Here is a 16,128-nt window from a genome sequence, read left to right as displayed (position 1 = left end):
CTTGCTCATATGCTTGGCAAGTAGGGCAGTAACATTAGCCTCATATTTCAGGTGGGAAATGATGCAGTTTTGAACCTTGCCCAGCTGATGTCCATGGCTAGAAGTGAATGATGGTGTCTGGAAGCCATGTCTGGTCCTGGAAAAGGCAGATCTGACCATGGTGACCCATGCTTTCATTACAACCTGACTGGATTACTGCAACACACTCCATGTGAGGCTACCTAGAAACTTCAACTCTCCAGAATCCAGTGGTTATAGATTCTTGAACAGAGCCAAGAATATGAGCCTCTCTTGCATTGTGTGATGGCCTGGGACTCGGGCTTGGACTCAGAACCAGAGGAGTCTCAGTCCACACTGGATACTTTGCCTCAGGCAGCATCTGAACCAGGTCTGGGACCTGATTCTGAAGAGCCCCAGTCTGCACAGGTTCCCCTGCAACAAGCACCAGCTGGGTCGTGTCAGGGGCCTGAGCCTGCCCTGGCTCCAGATGCGGGGATTATCTTGTTGCCTTCAGCTGGGCAATCACTTACAGCTGCTCCACTACCAGTTGGGTCAGGAGAGGCTGAGGCGGCCTCTGGGTCTAGTAACCCACCAACATCACCCGAGCTGCAGAGACTAAGGTCTGAGAGAAGGAGAGACCTGAGTACTTGCAGGAGGAGTGCTTGCCTTCGGGCGAGACAGGGAGGTGAGTCACTGGGGATCAGGACTGGCCGTTACCCTGACAAATATAAAAGGCTGTCAGACCCTGCCCCAGGTTGTGGGAGCAACATTGCTGTTTGCTAGAATCTGCCTGAGACCCTGTGCCTGGCCTAGTCTGGTTTCCTGAATTTGTGTCCTGCCTTGGCCCTGTCAGACTGACTCCTCATGGAATCCTTGGATTCGGGACTGGACCTGGACCGCGTTGCTTGGGTTAACCCCTGGGCCCAGCACACATTGGCTTCTGAGTCATTTCTGGAGCCCATTCAGAGTGATGCTCATGGCCTTTGAAGTCTAAAGGATGGCCTTAGGAAGCTGCCTTATATCATCCAAGTCAGACCATTGGTTCATCTAGATCAGCACTACCTACCCTAGGGGGTAGCTAAAATGGTGCTTCAGGGTGTTGTTGGAGTGTAATTGGGATGGAAAAGGAACCTGCAGAACTCAGATCTCAAAGTGGATTCACTTGATTTGATTTGATCTGAGCAGATAATGGCCTGAATCAAATCATGAGGCTCCATTAGTCTTCTGTAGAATCTGCAGTCCTATGGAGTCCCATTAAAAGGCATGAGCTGTAGCTCAGTAGTAAAACATCTGCATTGCATGCAGAAGGTCCCAGGTTCAACCCTTGGAGTTTTTGGGTAAGGAATGTCCCCTGCTGGAAACCATGGAGAGTTGCTGCGTGTCAGTGTAGACAATACTAAGCTCCCCTATGGGAGCACAGCACTGATACTGTTTTCAGGGCAGCAGCGATGATGCTATCTGCTGGAGTGCCAGGGTAAGTGATGGCATGGTATTTGGTTGAGCATGAGGCTTTCAAGTTGGTTTGTGACGTGTTAGTATTGAAGAAGACAGAGGATGAGGACAATCACCAAGGAAAGGTTGGATACTTGGGTTTTTTTTGAGCTAAAAAGACAAAAATCTAAATCTAAATCTAAAGCAGCTTTCTTTGTTCCTATAGCAGGCATAGGCAAACTCGGACCTCCAGATGTTTTGGGACTACAATTCCCATCATCCCTGACCACTGGTCCTGTTAGCTAGGGATGATGGGAGTTGTAGTCCCAAAACATCTGGAGGGCCGAGTTTGCCTATGCCTGCCCTATGGGTATCAAACCCAGGATGTTCTGCATGCAAAGCATGTGTTTTATTCAGTGGCGTAGTGTGGGTTGTCAGCACCCGGGGCAAGGCAAGTAATTTGCACCCCCTAACCCGTGGATTTGCGCCCCCTAACCCTAACCCCCAGATGTTGCGCCCGGTGCGGCCGGCCCCCCCTGCACCCCCCACGCTACGCCACTGGTTTTATTACTGAGCTTTGGCCATATTCTCACCTATGACTCTATGTATTAAGATTGTTGACTGATGCAATCTGTGCAAAACATCAGTCTCTGAAGGTGGGACATAGGACCTTTTCAGTGGCTGCACTTACACTTTGGCACTCTATAAAGGCCTTCCTTTCTTTAGACAGGCATTTGGCCTGGCCTGCTGTTAATTTTAGCTCCCTCTGGCACATGAATCCTTGGTTTTAAGCTATTTTGCCAGCTGTCTTTTGTCATCTTTTGCTGTTATTGCTTAGATGTCCTTTATTGTCTTTTTATTGCTCCTTGTGAGCCACCTTGGACATTTTATGGGGAAGATGGGATATAAATATTTTTAAATAGGCTGCGACAGGGGTAGCCAATGTGGTGCCCTCCAAAAATTGTTGGGCAACAACTCCCATCAGCTGCAACCAGCATAGCCAGTGGTCAGCGTTGATGGGATTTGCAGTCCAACAACAACTGGAAGGTACCATGTTGGGTATTCCTAGGTGAAAAGATGATGGTCCGTTGGGAGCAAGTCTTGCTCCAGTCCAAAGGAGCATGGTGAAGTCCACTTAAAGCAATCTGGAGTCCATTCCTGATCATTCCTATGGATTACCACCCTTATCTTCCCCACACCTGACAGCATGTATGATGTCGGGTACAGGGCATATGGGCATGTGCTTCCCCTCAATGGCCTCATGCAACGTGTTTGACCTGTGGGTCAGAGGTTCCCCACCCCTGGTGTAATGAACACACTCTGCCACACAGCTATAGTCATCCCTGATTTCATCGTGCACTGACTTCTCAAGTGACGGCTTTCTCATGTGATTGAGCCACTAGATATTAATCAGTACAGGCAGAAATTCCACCTCATTTGTCTGCCATTATATCTTGCCAAATATTGAAATCTGATATTGTATGATGTCAGATAAAGATAGGAAACCTTCAGCAGCTATCTGGAGAATAATGGGGTGAGGGAAGAAATTTGCTTTTGTTTGCATTTTAATTTGAAACCACCTAATTAGGACGTCTCACAATATGCAAACTGAAACACAGCTATCCTTCAAAATTCATACTTCTTCAAACTTTGCAATGCAGTTCTCTACTTGAAAGGTGTGCATGATAATGCATATATTAGTGAAAAATAACACACAAGATTACATACCACAATGCATTATATTGGGGAAATTGCTTGCAAAAATGTTTTTATTAATCAAAATTACATACAGAAATGTGTTTATTAGGAGAAATTCTCACTGAAGTGCTGATGAATTTCCATGAGGATTAAAAAGGGAAAAAATAATTGCTGAGGAAATGCAGAGAACTGAATTTAAGTTTGGAAAAAAATGATATATGGAGAAAACCAAAATGAACAGATTCATCTGTCCCTACGTGGAGCATTTTTAGAGTAGAATGCTTAGGAGAAAATACTTTTCAGCTGCTCTGTTGAATGTATACACCTGGGCTGCAGTTTAGTTATTGTGCTCCTGTCCTCCTTTGAACAAGAAGAATTTCAGGAGCTGTTTCTCTGCATGACAAGCCCCTGCCCCATTTACAGGAGACACAGAGAGGTTCAGGGTTCCTTGCATGGGAACAAGCTCTCCAGCTCCCAGACTAGATGAAGGATAAATTGCCTCTTGCCAGGAGGCTGCAGTGCTGGACGCCCGCAGATTGAAAATTGGTAGCTTTTCTTTGCCATCTCTGATCCCTGGCAATGTCAGGGTTTGCAATGCACTTGAAATAACAGAGCTGCAGGGAGCAGCATTACAGGATGGAACCATTAGTCAGATGGCCCAAGGCTTTGGAAGACCCTTAAGAAGAAGAAGTCCCTTTAAATAAGCATCCAGTTTGCAAGCTTCTCTTCACCTCTCCAGGTTTATATTTTAATGGGACTGTTTTATTGTGCATTTTAATTATGGATGTTTACATTTTAATGTTTGTGTAATTGTTTTTTTTAAAATAAACTATTTAGAAGCCTTAGAAGCCTTGTTATGGCATTAAGTGGCATGTACACCATACATTTAAACCACCACGATACTGCTTTGAATACACAGTTTACCCCAAAGAATCCTGGGAAGTGTAGTTTGTCAAGGGTGCTGAGAGTTGTAAGGAGACCCCCTATTCCTCTCCCAGAACTCCAATTCCCAGTGTTCCTTGCAAAGATGGATTGATTGTTAAACCCATCTGGGAACTGTAGCTCTGGGAGGGGAATAGGGTGTCTCCTAACAATTCTCAGCACCCTTAACAAACTACAGCTCCCAGAGTACTTTGGAGAAAGCTGTGACTGTTTGAAGTGATATCATACAGCTTGAAATGCATGGTGTGAATGTGGTCTAAATTAACTACTACTAAAAGTAGTAGTGATAGCAGGAACTAAGGAGAATCAGGAAATCCATCAGTTGCCATACAATAAATAACAGCATGCACATGCAACCCCCCACCCCCACCTAACTTGGTGGAACAGCTTTAAATATTGCAACCGCTACAGCAAAAAATATATTAAAAAGTTAAGGGAGGGGGATCGGAAAAAAAGGAAAGAAAGAAAACCAGAAAGTCACAACAGCCAACCAAGCCTGTCATTATGCAGTGAGCCAGCTTTTGTGCAGACAAATTAGATGTAATAAACAAAGTCGGGCCTGGGGATTGTGTGGGTGAGGGAGCCTTGCAATTTTCTCATAAAGATGTTGGCGCTGAGCTGTCATTCCCTGACGACCTGAAGTGCAAGGGAGACGCCTATCTGGGCGGCTCAGCACATGAGTGCCAGCTCTGGGATTCAAGGAGCCTTCAGGGCAAAGCCTCCCCTAATTCTCTGCAAGCTAAGGACTCTCTTACACCACCAACCGCCTCCCGTGCTCTCTGCCATGAGACGCTGTGCCATGAGGGCAACTGTGCACTTAGGGCAACAGGCCCTTTGCCCCCATAGAGGTCCTAGGCAGTGCCTGAACTTGCTGACATCGGGAGCTGACTTTGGGGGGCTCAGGCAGCAATGGGAAGCAATAAATTTAAGGATGAAGGAAGGCTGGGGGCCAGAAGTAGAGATGGAGCATAATAGCTGAGGTGGCCCTGCCATGAGGCAGCAGCAGAGTTCGGACACCATGAAGGTCTACAGCAGGGATGGGGAACTTTCGACCATCCAAACATGGTTGGACACCATCAGCCAGCCTAGCCAGTGGTTGGGGCTGAGAGTTAAAACTATGGAATTTACTCCCACTAGATGTTGTGATGGCTATCAGCAACTATTAGTTATGATAGCTATGTTCTAGCTCCACGTTTGGAAGCAGTATGCCTCTGAATACTATTGATGGGAATCACAAGAGAGGAAGTACCATTACACTGTAGGCTTCCCCTTTGGGCCACTGTGAAAACAAGATGGTGGACTAGATGGGCTTTTGGCCTGAGGCAGAAGCAAGGCTCTTATTACGTTCTTAAGCATCCTTGCTTTCAGCCTAGTGCAAACTTCATGTGCTCTCCTTATCCCACAGTCCCCTTGATTCTTTTTAATGGAGGGTGTAAGTGGCCTTTTTTGATGCGGGTGGCACTGTGGGTTAAACCACAGAGCCTAGGACTTGCTGATCAGAAGGTCGGTGGTTCGAATCCCAGCGACGAGGTGAGCTCCTGTTGCTCGGTCCCTGCTCCTGCCAACCTAGCAGTTCGAAAGCACATCCAAGTGCAAGTAGATAAATAGGTGGGAAGGCAAACAGCGTTTTCGTGCGCTGCTCTGGTTCACCAGAAGCAGCTTAGTCATGCTGGCCACATGTCCTGGAAGCTGTATGCTGGCTCCCTCGGCCAATAAAGCGAGATGAGCGCCGTAACCCCAGAGTCGGTCACGACTGGACCTAATAGTCAGGGGTCCCTTTACCTTTTAAGTGGCCTTTTTTAGCTTCTTACAGTTCCCTTGGATTGAGTTCCCTTGGATATCACCCAACAAAATAAAAACCAGGAGTGTGGAAACTGTGGCCCTCCAGATGCTGATCACAGGGAGGGGCTGGTATGTTAGTTGTGGCGCCTAGTCCTCTAATATGCCACAGCCCTGTTACACTGTTCCGGGAGAATATAAAAAAGAAACCACAGTATTCCCAAATGTCAGATTCCCACAGAAGCCTTTCTGTTTTTATTTAGTGCTCCAGTAAAACAATCAATATTTTAAAACCACATGAAAAATTCATTTCCTCCTTAGTGTTGCCAGCAGGATTTCTAACAACCGGGTGAAAAACAAGAAACCGCCTGCACCTTGGAGTTAAGACTTCCCAAAGTAGGGAAGATATTTTCTCTCTTAGACTTGGGTAGATCCATCAAAGTTTTGTGTCCTCTTAGGCAAGAGGCCACCAATGAGCTAGGGAGGGCTGTAGGAATAGAAGCAAGGCTGTAGCTCAGTAGCAGAACATATAATCTGCATGCAGAAGATTGCAAGTTTGACCCCTGGCATCTTCAGGTAGGACTGGGGCAGGCCACTGCCTGAAACCCTGGAGAACTGCTGCCAGTCAGTGCAGGGTTGGGGAACTGGATCCAGCCTCCACAGGACACTTTTGCCAGGTCATATGGTACCAGGTGATTCAGCTTTAAAGGACCAGGAGTGGACTGCATTCCTATTGCAAGCAGGGCTTGCCTTTGGCACTGGATTTAAATTCAATGCTGAATAGAAGCCTGGCTGGGATTGGGCCCATGCAGGAGCTCTGATCAGAAGCAGTGTCCGGCAGGATTGAACCTTCAGCCCTGCTCTCTGAAGGGGTCTGCTTCACCAGCACATCCCCTCAAGGAACATGCTGGTGAAGCAGCATCCAGTGGGTTCAAAACTTAATTAAAACATGTTTGGGGTGGGGTGGGGAGGAGAGGAGACATAGCACCTCCTCCTTCCCCATCCCCTTATCCAACAGCAAGTTCAATTAGGGTTTAGAAGCCCTGATTAAACATGTGTGTGTGTATGAAGATGCGGAACCTCCTCCTTCCCCATCACAACCCACCACCACCACCTCATCCGTCCTGTTTCAAGGTCTATTCTTTATTTTGTGTCTGTTTTAGTCTGGGTTTAGAGACGCCGCATATATTTCTTCCCCTTTAAAATGAAAGGACTGAGTGTCCCTTACCCTGCAGGTAGGCTTGTCAGGTGATTATGACGCTGGGGTAGGACAAGGGATGCCAAACACATTAATAAACCTGTCCTGATGGTTTGAACAGTCCCTACCATTCCTTCTGTCGAGAATTCCCTCCAGAAAATGATAAAATTGGAGGTCATCTTGGACACAGGACAGCACAGTCTCCTTTCTCTTGAGCGAACTTGTTTAAGAAACTTCATCTGTCTTTGAAACCTTTAAAGCAGGCTGACCTAAATCAGCTTCATAAGAAATTAAGGCCGAATTTATAGAGGCAACATTCTTGTGTACTTAATATATGTCTCTCTCTCTCTCTCTGTGTATATATGCATGTATGTATGAATTATATATATTCTATATTCTGCGCCAAGGTTATCAAAATCAACATCTTCAATGCAAATTTCCACATGCTGATCTCTTTGAACAAATGCATCTTTTCAAAGGATTAGGAACTTGGAAGTGGGGGCAAAATCAGTGTGAAATAGAAGATGGAAAGTGTATGAAAAAAAGGGGAGTACATGGTTGTGGAGGGGAGACACGGAAGAAAATAAAGACAGGTCTCGCTGCTCTTCTAGTTCACAAGTAAGACTATGATCTTATCTAGTGTTCATGCCACCTGGAAAGTTTCTCTCCCAGGAACGTATATTTGGCATCATCCAACAAAGATTACCAGTTTAACCTGAAAGACTCCTAGGGTATGTTCCCCAATTATCATGGCACTCTTGTCCCTAGCCCATGCAGTGAACATAGCTGGGGTGAGGTGCAAGCACAAGCCAAGTTTCATTTGGGAGCTTAGGCATCAGCAACTGCTCAGGCTCAAGCAGAACACCTGAAAGATGCAAGTGTTGGATACAGGACCTGAGACAGCTCCAAGTGGAGCGCAGGCTGGGTGCTAACACACAAGCAGGGCGACTAGATGTTGCTTCACCAGTTGCCTGGAGTTGGCTGAGGCTTTGAACAGGCTGCAGTTTGATCTTGACCAGGGCTATGGAAACTTTGGCTCATCAGATCTTGTTGGGAGCACAGTTCCCCCCAACCACATCCAGCATGTCCAATAGTCATAGATGGTGGAAACTGTACTCCAGCAGCAACTGGAGGGTTGAAGGTTTCCCAAACCTAGCCTGGAAAGCTCAATCCATCACAGGCAGGAGAAGCCTTCTGTATGTAAGCCCAATTGTGTGGGCTTTTGTTTTTGTTTTTGTTCTTTTTTATTTAAAACATTGTTATGCTGCCTTCTACTAAAAAAAAGCAACATTCCAGGGTAGTTCACAACAACCTAAAATGCAAATTCATTAAATCAGCACTTTAAAACAACTTTATTTTCATTTGGCACGATTTATATACTGCTTAATTAACCAAAACAAAACACCTCTAAGCAGTTTACAGCACATACAGGAACATTCAAGGCACTAAACTGAAATATTAGCCATAATACTAGTGAGCCATGAAGAAATGAGTTTTCAGCAAGAATAGGGCGTGTTGAATTTTTCAGTTTCAAATTCCAAAAATGAGAGGTGCTAAAAAGTTGTAACATAGCTTGGGAATTCAAAAAATGGTAAAATTACTATAATTTAGTTTTGCCTGGTAAATAAAATGTGTGTTAAATTGCATAGAAATCATTAAAAAGAAATTAATGTTATTTTTATTTACATATTATACATATTTTATATTACCTGACACTTTCAGAAGGCAGAATTTAAATTATTTGGTTTTCCAGGAGCAGTTTATTTGCTGCTTAATCAAACATATACTTACCAAGCTAAATGTTGCCCAGTCACAAAAATAATGGCACATTTGAATCCCTCATACCCCAAAACATATTTTAAAGAACCCTCTCTGAAGAAATTTGCAAAAAATTAAGTTTCACCCCCTAAAATGACACACCCTAATGATCTAATCTCTTTGCCCTGAAAAGCATCAGACAAATAAAAATATCATTTTAATGATGCTGTTTCTTCATTTCTCCCTTTGAACATGTCAGCCTGAAGAACAGTTCTGTGTGACTCACAACCTTGCCTCTGACACTTCAAATGTTAGTTCATTGAAAACCAAGAAGACAATCTAATTGACAATGCACTTCTTGTTTTGTGGCACGTCTCACAGCATAGCTACTTAGGCACCAGGGAAATATAGGCAGCAATAGCTAGGCTGGATTGGTTCCATGCTCTGCCTAGCCAAGTAGCAACAACAGGAACAGCTGCTTCCGAGGAAGATACAATGCAATATGAGACGATTCCTTCCGTTTGTATCTCGGTATGTACCCGAGCCCTGAGGCTACTCGTATTTCAAGATAATAAAGCTTAGTATAACAGATCCCCAAGTGGGACGCTGTTGGAGAAGTCCAGGAAAAAAAAAAGTAATTCTGAATCCAGAGCAGGGAGGGAAAAAGCAGGGAGTCAAGTCAGTTAATGGTTCCAGGCAAGAGGATTTATAAGAAAGAGGAGCTGGAGTTTCTCAGCCAAATGGAACTTGTTAAATGCACAGACCAACAGCAAGATCATCAAGTCTTAATATTGTGCTGTCGAAGGCAGGAATAATTACCACCACTGGGAACCTCACGCCCACATAATGGAGGGCCCAGGATAACATGGTCGAGGATAATTGTCATTACAAATAACTTCCCCCACCCTGTGCTTTTATATTTGCTTATACAGGGAGAAACCAGGGCCCCCTGCTGCCAAGCTAAGCACCCACTTTGGATTTGGGGCATTATGGGTGGGTGGTGCCAAATCCAACTTGGTGGGGGAGTAGGGGAGCTTGTAACCAATTGGTGTGGGGCTTTGGGGTGGGTGGGTTGATAGATGGGCCCTCCACCAATTGCCAACAAGCATTAATTTCCCACGGGTGCTGTAGACCTTATGGTGCTTAGCAGGAGGAACATTCTGCTCATTGTCAGGCACCCCATGGCTAGAAGGCTCTGCCTAACAGCACCCGCTGTGTTAGCAATTGGAAGGCACCTGAGGGGATGCATCCACCTTGGGATGTAGGGAGGGGCTGGGAGCCAGCCAGAGATGCAGCCAGCTTTAGGGCAAGATCTTAATCTGCAGAGCAAAAGAAGGGTTGAAACACCCACCCACGCCACCTCCTTAGACCCAAAGCACATGATGTCTGAAGATCACTTTGCACATGCTCAGAGGCTCCATGATCTTCAGATATTTTCCAGTATACACCCAGATCAGTACCGGTTCTGCTGCCTGAAGCCCTTTAACTGGACCTTCTGGGGGCTGAATCAGGGATCTTTTGCGCCCATGGCTCCAGTAATGGCCAGCCTTGGCGGAACTTTTGGATGTTCCCCAAAAAACTACCACATCCTGAAATTCTAATGGAGGCTTTAAAGATCGTAGCTGTAAGTTTCCCTGATCTATTGAGGCTTGAGGCTCAGCTTCTAGAGGAAGTGGAAGCAATAAAGAGAGCCTCATCAAAGCAGATGTCATCAGGAAAGGGCAGGCCCTAATGAGCTCCCAGTGGACACAGCTAACTGGGATATGGAGGATGTTGTCTCAGCCAAGAGCTGATGGTGTCAAGGCTTGATATTGGCTGAAAAGGCCTCTACTGCAGTTGGCCCTGCGTCCTTGAGGGGCTGACTGTGCTGACTTAAAGGGCGCTTGTCTAATTCTGCTGGCACTGATTTCTACCCTGGGGGCTTGTCCTCTGAGTCTGAGGAAGTGAGGGAGCTCAGTCCTTACATGGGAAAAGTCCAGGGAGAGAGTCTACCTGTTGTATTTCCTCTCTCCCTGTATTTTCCTCAGGGCAGTGCAAGGAGCCTGGGTTGGGGATCAAGACAAAATTGAGCTATCTCTCACACCTTTCAGCATCATCGAAAGGTAGATGTTTTCATTGCGTGCATATATAGTTCAGTTTAATCAGTTAACTGACCAATTAGCCAGTTAAAAGAAAGTGCATTTTTGCTGCTACCACACACAGGGTTGAAATTGTCATCGAGCTATCTACTATGGCTATCTGTCATAGAAGCCTTAGTTGAGATTCCTGCATAGCAGCGGGTTGGACTAGATGACCCCCAGGAACCTTTCCAGCTCTACAGTTCTATGATTCTACGTTGTAGATTTTCTTACTTATTAAAAAAAGACGCCTAAGGAGATTTGCAACAATAAAATACAGCCACTCAATCGAGAAGCCATAGAATCAAAATAATCACAATGTTACAACCTCATTAAAATCCCATATTTAAATCCAATAAACCATTCTCCGTAGAAATTAGGATAATAAAGCCTTACTAAAAGCATCTAGCAGAAGAACAGATTTGCAGATGCCTTTCAAAATGAAACACCAATTGCAGTTGCCTTCTCCAGCATTGCTCATCCCTGAGCTTCAGTCAGCTGCAGGTCACCCCTTCCAAAATAATGAGGTGACAAAATACAAAAAGATTCTGCCTTGCCTGTCTCCCAAAAACTTTAACCATGAGCTAAATCTAAACATCTCACTTTCCATTGGGCTCCTGTTGCTGACTTCATTTCTTTCTTTTTTTATAATAATTTTTATCGAGTTTTACATGTTTATCATAGTAACAACATAACAAATAACAAAAAAGAAATACAATCCCCCTATTTTCCCCTCCCCTCCCCTCCCGACTTCCCTCAACTTCCTCTTCCGGTTTTTTACATATTAACTTCTCCTGCTTGCTTTATTGTATCTTAATGTTGAATTCCTTTATATTAAATATTGTTATGCTCTTATTATTTTAACATCCTATTGTAATTTCTATCTTTATTTTGTTAATTGTTACTCAAACCCTGCTAGTGAGTCCATTTCTTTACATTGTTTCTGTAGATACAACATAAATGATTCCCAATCTTTTTTAAAGTCTCTACTTTCTTTTTCTCTAAGTCTTTCTGTTAGCTTCACCATTTCAGCATATTCCATCAATTTTTCTTGCCATTCTTCTTCGGTTGGTATTTCATTGCTTTTCCATCTTTGGGCTAGCAGTATCCTAGCTGCAGTTGTAACACACATAAAAAGTTTTTTCTTCTCTTTTGGCAAGTCTTCACTTGAAATGTCTAAAAAAAAAAAAAGCTGGTCTCCTGTTGCCCACTTTCAATGGTTAGGAAATTTCCTCTAGTTTGCACCAGGAGGATGCCAATTTTTCAACTATGTCGCCATTTTGTTTGATGTTATGGTAATAATAGCAGAATAGCTCTCTCCTCTCTTCTAAAATTATACTGCCAGAAGCCTCCCTGAATTATGGTAACACATATACAGATGTATTTATTTCAACCATCTATATACCGGCTTAACATCGTAGTCTGAAAATGGTAGTCTCTAAGTGGTGTTCATTATCCTGCAATGGAATAAACTGGCCACTGTATTCTGTGCATTGGTAATCTCAAGATTGGACTACTGCAATGTGCTCTCTGTGTGGCTTCCCGTGGGCTTGGGATGGAAGCTCCAACTAGCGCAGAATGCAGCCACCAGACTGCTGATGGGAGAAGATGGCTGACAGCATGCAACACCTTTGCTAAAACATCTGCACTGACTGCTCATCTGCTACGGAGCCAGATTCAAGGCTGTTGTGTTGATATACAAAGACATGGACAACTTGGGACCAGGATACCTCAAGGATCTCCTGAGCCCTTCCCCACACCCAGCCTGATCACTGAGATCATCCGAAGGAGCACTGTTTGTCGTTCTCTGTGTTGCAGAGGCCGGACTGGCTTCAGTGAGACACCAGGCATTAAATGTCACCTGTGGAATACTCTCCTGGCAGAGATTCAGCTAGCTAACCTTCAGACATCTCTCGGAGGCCCTTTCATGCTGATAGGCCAATGCCAGTTCCACTTTCTTGATTAGCCAGTCATTCAAATGATTATCTTGCATTGGTTTTATGGTGTTTGGGGTTTTATTGTGCTCTTATATATTACCATATAGTAACTTAAATGAGCAGGCAGTAAACAAATATTTTTTATAAATAAATAAGGTTAATAAAGATACAGTAGAGATAAAATCACTTTAAATCAACTATAAAATAAAAAATGCCTGCTGGAACTGGTATATGCAGGTCATTCCAGTGTACAGTTGATGGGTTCTGCAGGCAATAATTCCACCCTAAGCCATCATTTTACATGTGGCTTTATCTCCCACTCCAGCCACTATTTTGAACTTAGCTCTGAATGCTGTTCTGGCCTCCTGTAAATGTTGGCTCACAGCCCCACTCCTGTGTCAGAATAGTTCCAGGTGAGCATTGGGTCTTTCTTTGAGCAACATCCTGATTCTGGCTCTCTATCCACCCACTTGTCCCTGCTTTATCTGCTCCTCTCATCACTCTTGTAACCTTCCTTCCCAGTCTTGCCAACTCTCCTGCAAGATCTACCAAAACGTTTCTCCCTTTAATAGAAATAACAGGGAAATATTGACATCCTTGGAGGTACCCTGAAGTTTGCTGAAGTATGGATTTTTTATTTTTTATTATAAAGTAATAATAATAATAATAATAATAATAATAATAATAATTATTATTATTATTATTATTTATACCACGCCCATCTGGCTGGGTTTCCCCAGCCACTCTGGGCGGCTTCCAACAGAACACTAAAATACAATAACCTATTAACCTATTAATTAGCGGTCTCCAGATGTTGGACTACAGCTCCCATCGTTCCTGAGAACTGCAAATGCTGATGTTGATAGTGCAACCTCTGGAAGACATCGGGTTGGTTACCATTGCTTATGTTACTCTAGAGGAAGGCAAGGCTGACTGGCAGGAATCCTGAACAGGAGCACTTCTGCTTGGAAATAAATATACACTGCAGTTATTTTGTTGCAGCAGGTATTACTTGCTCCCTTGAAGCTCCAGTCCTCTTATAGCAGATCTGGTTACTTTAACATTTTGACCCAGCATTATCAGCCTCTGGACTTGACCCTTTGTGAGATGACATTTGTTGCTCAGTATCTCCAGGACAGCTCAGTGGGATTCTGATGTCCCATGATTAAGGTCAACTGGGAAACACAGAACAGGGGTCGGAAATCTCAGGATCAGGGTCCAAATGTGGCCCTCCAGGCCTCTCTGTCTGGCCCCTGAGGCTTTCACCAGGCCACACACCTTCCTGAGCCACAGCCCTCACCTGCCCTGCTTTGCACCCTTCATTGAGTGTTCCTTGTCTGAGTGGAATGTGTCCCTCAGCTCTCAATGCTTCTTGCTTGCCTGACTGGATGTGAGACTGTAGAAACTAGCCCAGTGTATGTGGGTAAAATTTACATTTTGTTGCTCTTCCCACTTTTGCCTCTAGCTCTGCCCCCTTTTTTGTCTGTGGCTCCTAGCAGGTTGTCCAGAATGGAATGTGGTCCTTGGGCAGAAACAGGTTGCCCACCCCTGAATTAGCGCACCACTGTCATCATCAGAGGGAGGAAGGAAAGAAAGAGAGGGTTTCTAACTCACCAGCTAGTTCCTAAAGATAAGTTCCTTTCATATCCCCAGGAAACCCGATATCCTTAACCAGGAAGATCCTTTTCCTCCCCAGCGACAAGGAAGCAGTTCTGGAAATGAAAAAAGGCAAGTGGTGAGACTTCTGGGGAAACGAGGAAAGTAGGGATGAGGTGGAAGCCATTTTAAGTGGATTTATACATGGTCTGTGGACTGAGGCCTGGGCCACCTCTTGAACTGGGTGCCCACTTATGTCCAAGCTGTTTGGCCATTGTAAAGTTTTTTTTAACCTCCCCCAACTAATTATATACAAAAAATACATATATGTATAATACACAGAAAAGATTCAAGCCCCATGTGGCACTATATTTCTGCAGCATAATTTTAGAACGCAGAAGTCTTTTTATAGAGCTGTACGATGTACACCACCTTGACGTATTTTAGAAGTTGATGGTTTGTAAATATTCCCATAAAGAAATAGAAAAATAAATACACATACAGTCCAACCACCTGCTGTGCAGGAATCTCTTTTTATTGATTTGCGTATTTACATTTTATTGAAAATTTTCAGTGGACAAAGAAAGTGAAATAAATGAAAAACAAAAACAGGATGTCCTTGGCATGTATGCACTGAGCTGGGTGGCGGATCCATATAAAGTTGCTTGGAGGGGCCTGATCCGGCGCCAAGGCTGGCACACAGGGCCCTGCATCCCATTCTGCCTTCACAAAAGCTCTGTTAGGTAGGTTAGACTGAAAGGAGTGAGGGTGTGATTCAAGGTCACCCAGCAGGCTTTGTGGTCAAGGAGAGATGTGAACCTGGGTCCAAGCTTGTCATCTGAACCACTACACCAAACTGGATCTCTCCTCACTTGCTGATGACTTGAGCATGATCTTGTGACCATCTTGCCAGTTACCATCTACCCCTCACCCCGTGGCACAAAGCATACACAAAAGTGGTTGGTTGATTTCAGTGGTGCCTCCCCTGGTTCACAGCAACTGAGGCACTGGCCTGCATATCCCCCCCCCCAAAAGAGGGAAAGTCTTGCAGCTGGAGTTGCTGTTTTTTTTTTTTATGCTGCAGCCTCCTTGCATCAAACACCGTTCTGAAGTATAAACAGAATTTAGATTTATTGGAATGCTCCACTCTTGCCCTTGTTGTTCCTTGTAACAGGAAGTTATTTGTCGCAATTAAGAGGGAAATGAGTTGAAGAGCAGCAGGAGGTAGATTTTCAAATGCTTCTGGAAATGAGCAAAGCCTCACAATCTCCAGGACCCTCTGCCCCAAGCCAGCCAGCTGAAAACATGGGAAATTGCTCCTGCTCTTTTGCTTGTTTGTGAAAAAGCCTCTGCTGCATTTCAGGCTTGGAAATAAAAATGGGAAGGAGATGTCTTTTTAAAAAGTGCACTTTACACTCTATTCAGTGTGTGTAAATCAGAGATGTTTCCTAAAACTCTGCGATGCTCTTGCATCCTACGTTGATCATGTAGAGGCTGATTTTGCTCCTGCCAATATCTTACAAAGAAACTGAAAGATGGGATTGCAACATCCTCACCTCCTCACACCAAGGAGTGTTTGGAGGACACCATGCTGGCTAGTAGAGGTCAACAGCATGGGTAGGCAAACTAAGGCCTGGGGGCCGGATCGCCTTCTCAATCCAGCCCGCGGACG

General features: G+C 44.5%; 1 protein-coding gene across 3 annotated transcripts in view; it reads right to left on the bottom strand.

Annotated features, from left to right (window-relative positions):
* DLGAP3 (DLG associated protein 3) overlaps window positions 1-16,128 on the bottom strand; it is a 187,593-nt gene that overhangs the window by 51,804 nt on the left and 119,661 nt on the right. For all 3 annotated transcript variants that reach the window (XM_083625487.1, XM_083625489.1, XM_083625488.1), the window contains exon 2: window positions 14,475-14,572. The gene's annotated coding sequence lies outside the window, so the exon portion shown is untranslated. The remainder of the gene's footprint in view (window positions 1-14,474; window positions 14,573-16,128) is intronic.

Source organism: Podarcis filfolensis, assembly GCF_964270895.1.
Source record: "Podarcis filfolensis genome assembly, chromosome: 8".
Classification (NCBI taxonomy): domain Eukaryota; kingdom Metazoa; phylum Chordata; class Lepidosauria; order Squamata; family Lacertidae; genus Podarcis; species Podarcis filfolensis.
Note: the sequence above shows the minus strand (reverse complement) of the source record. Positions and strands in the feature narration are given on the sequence as shown.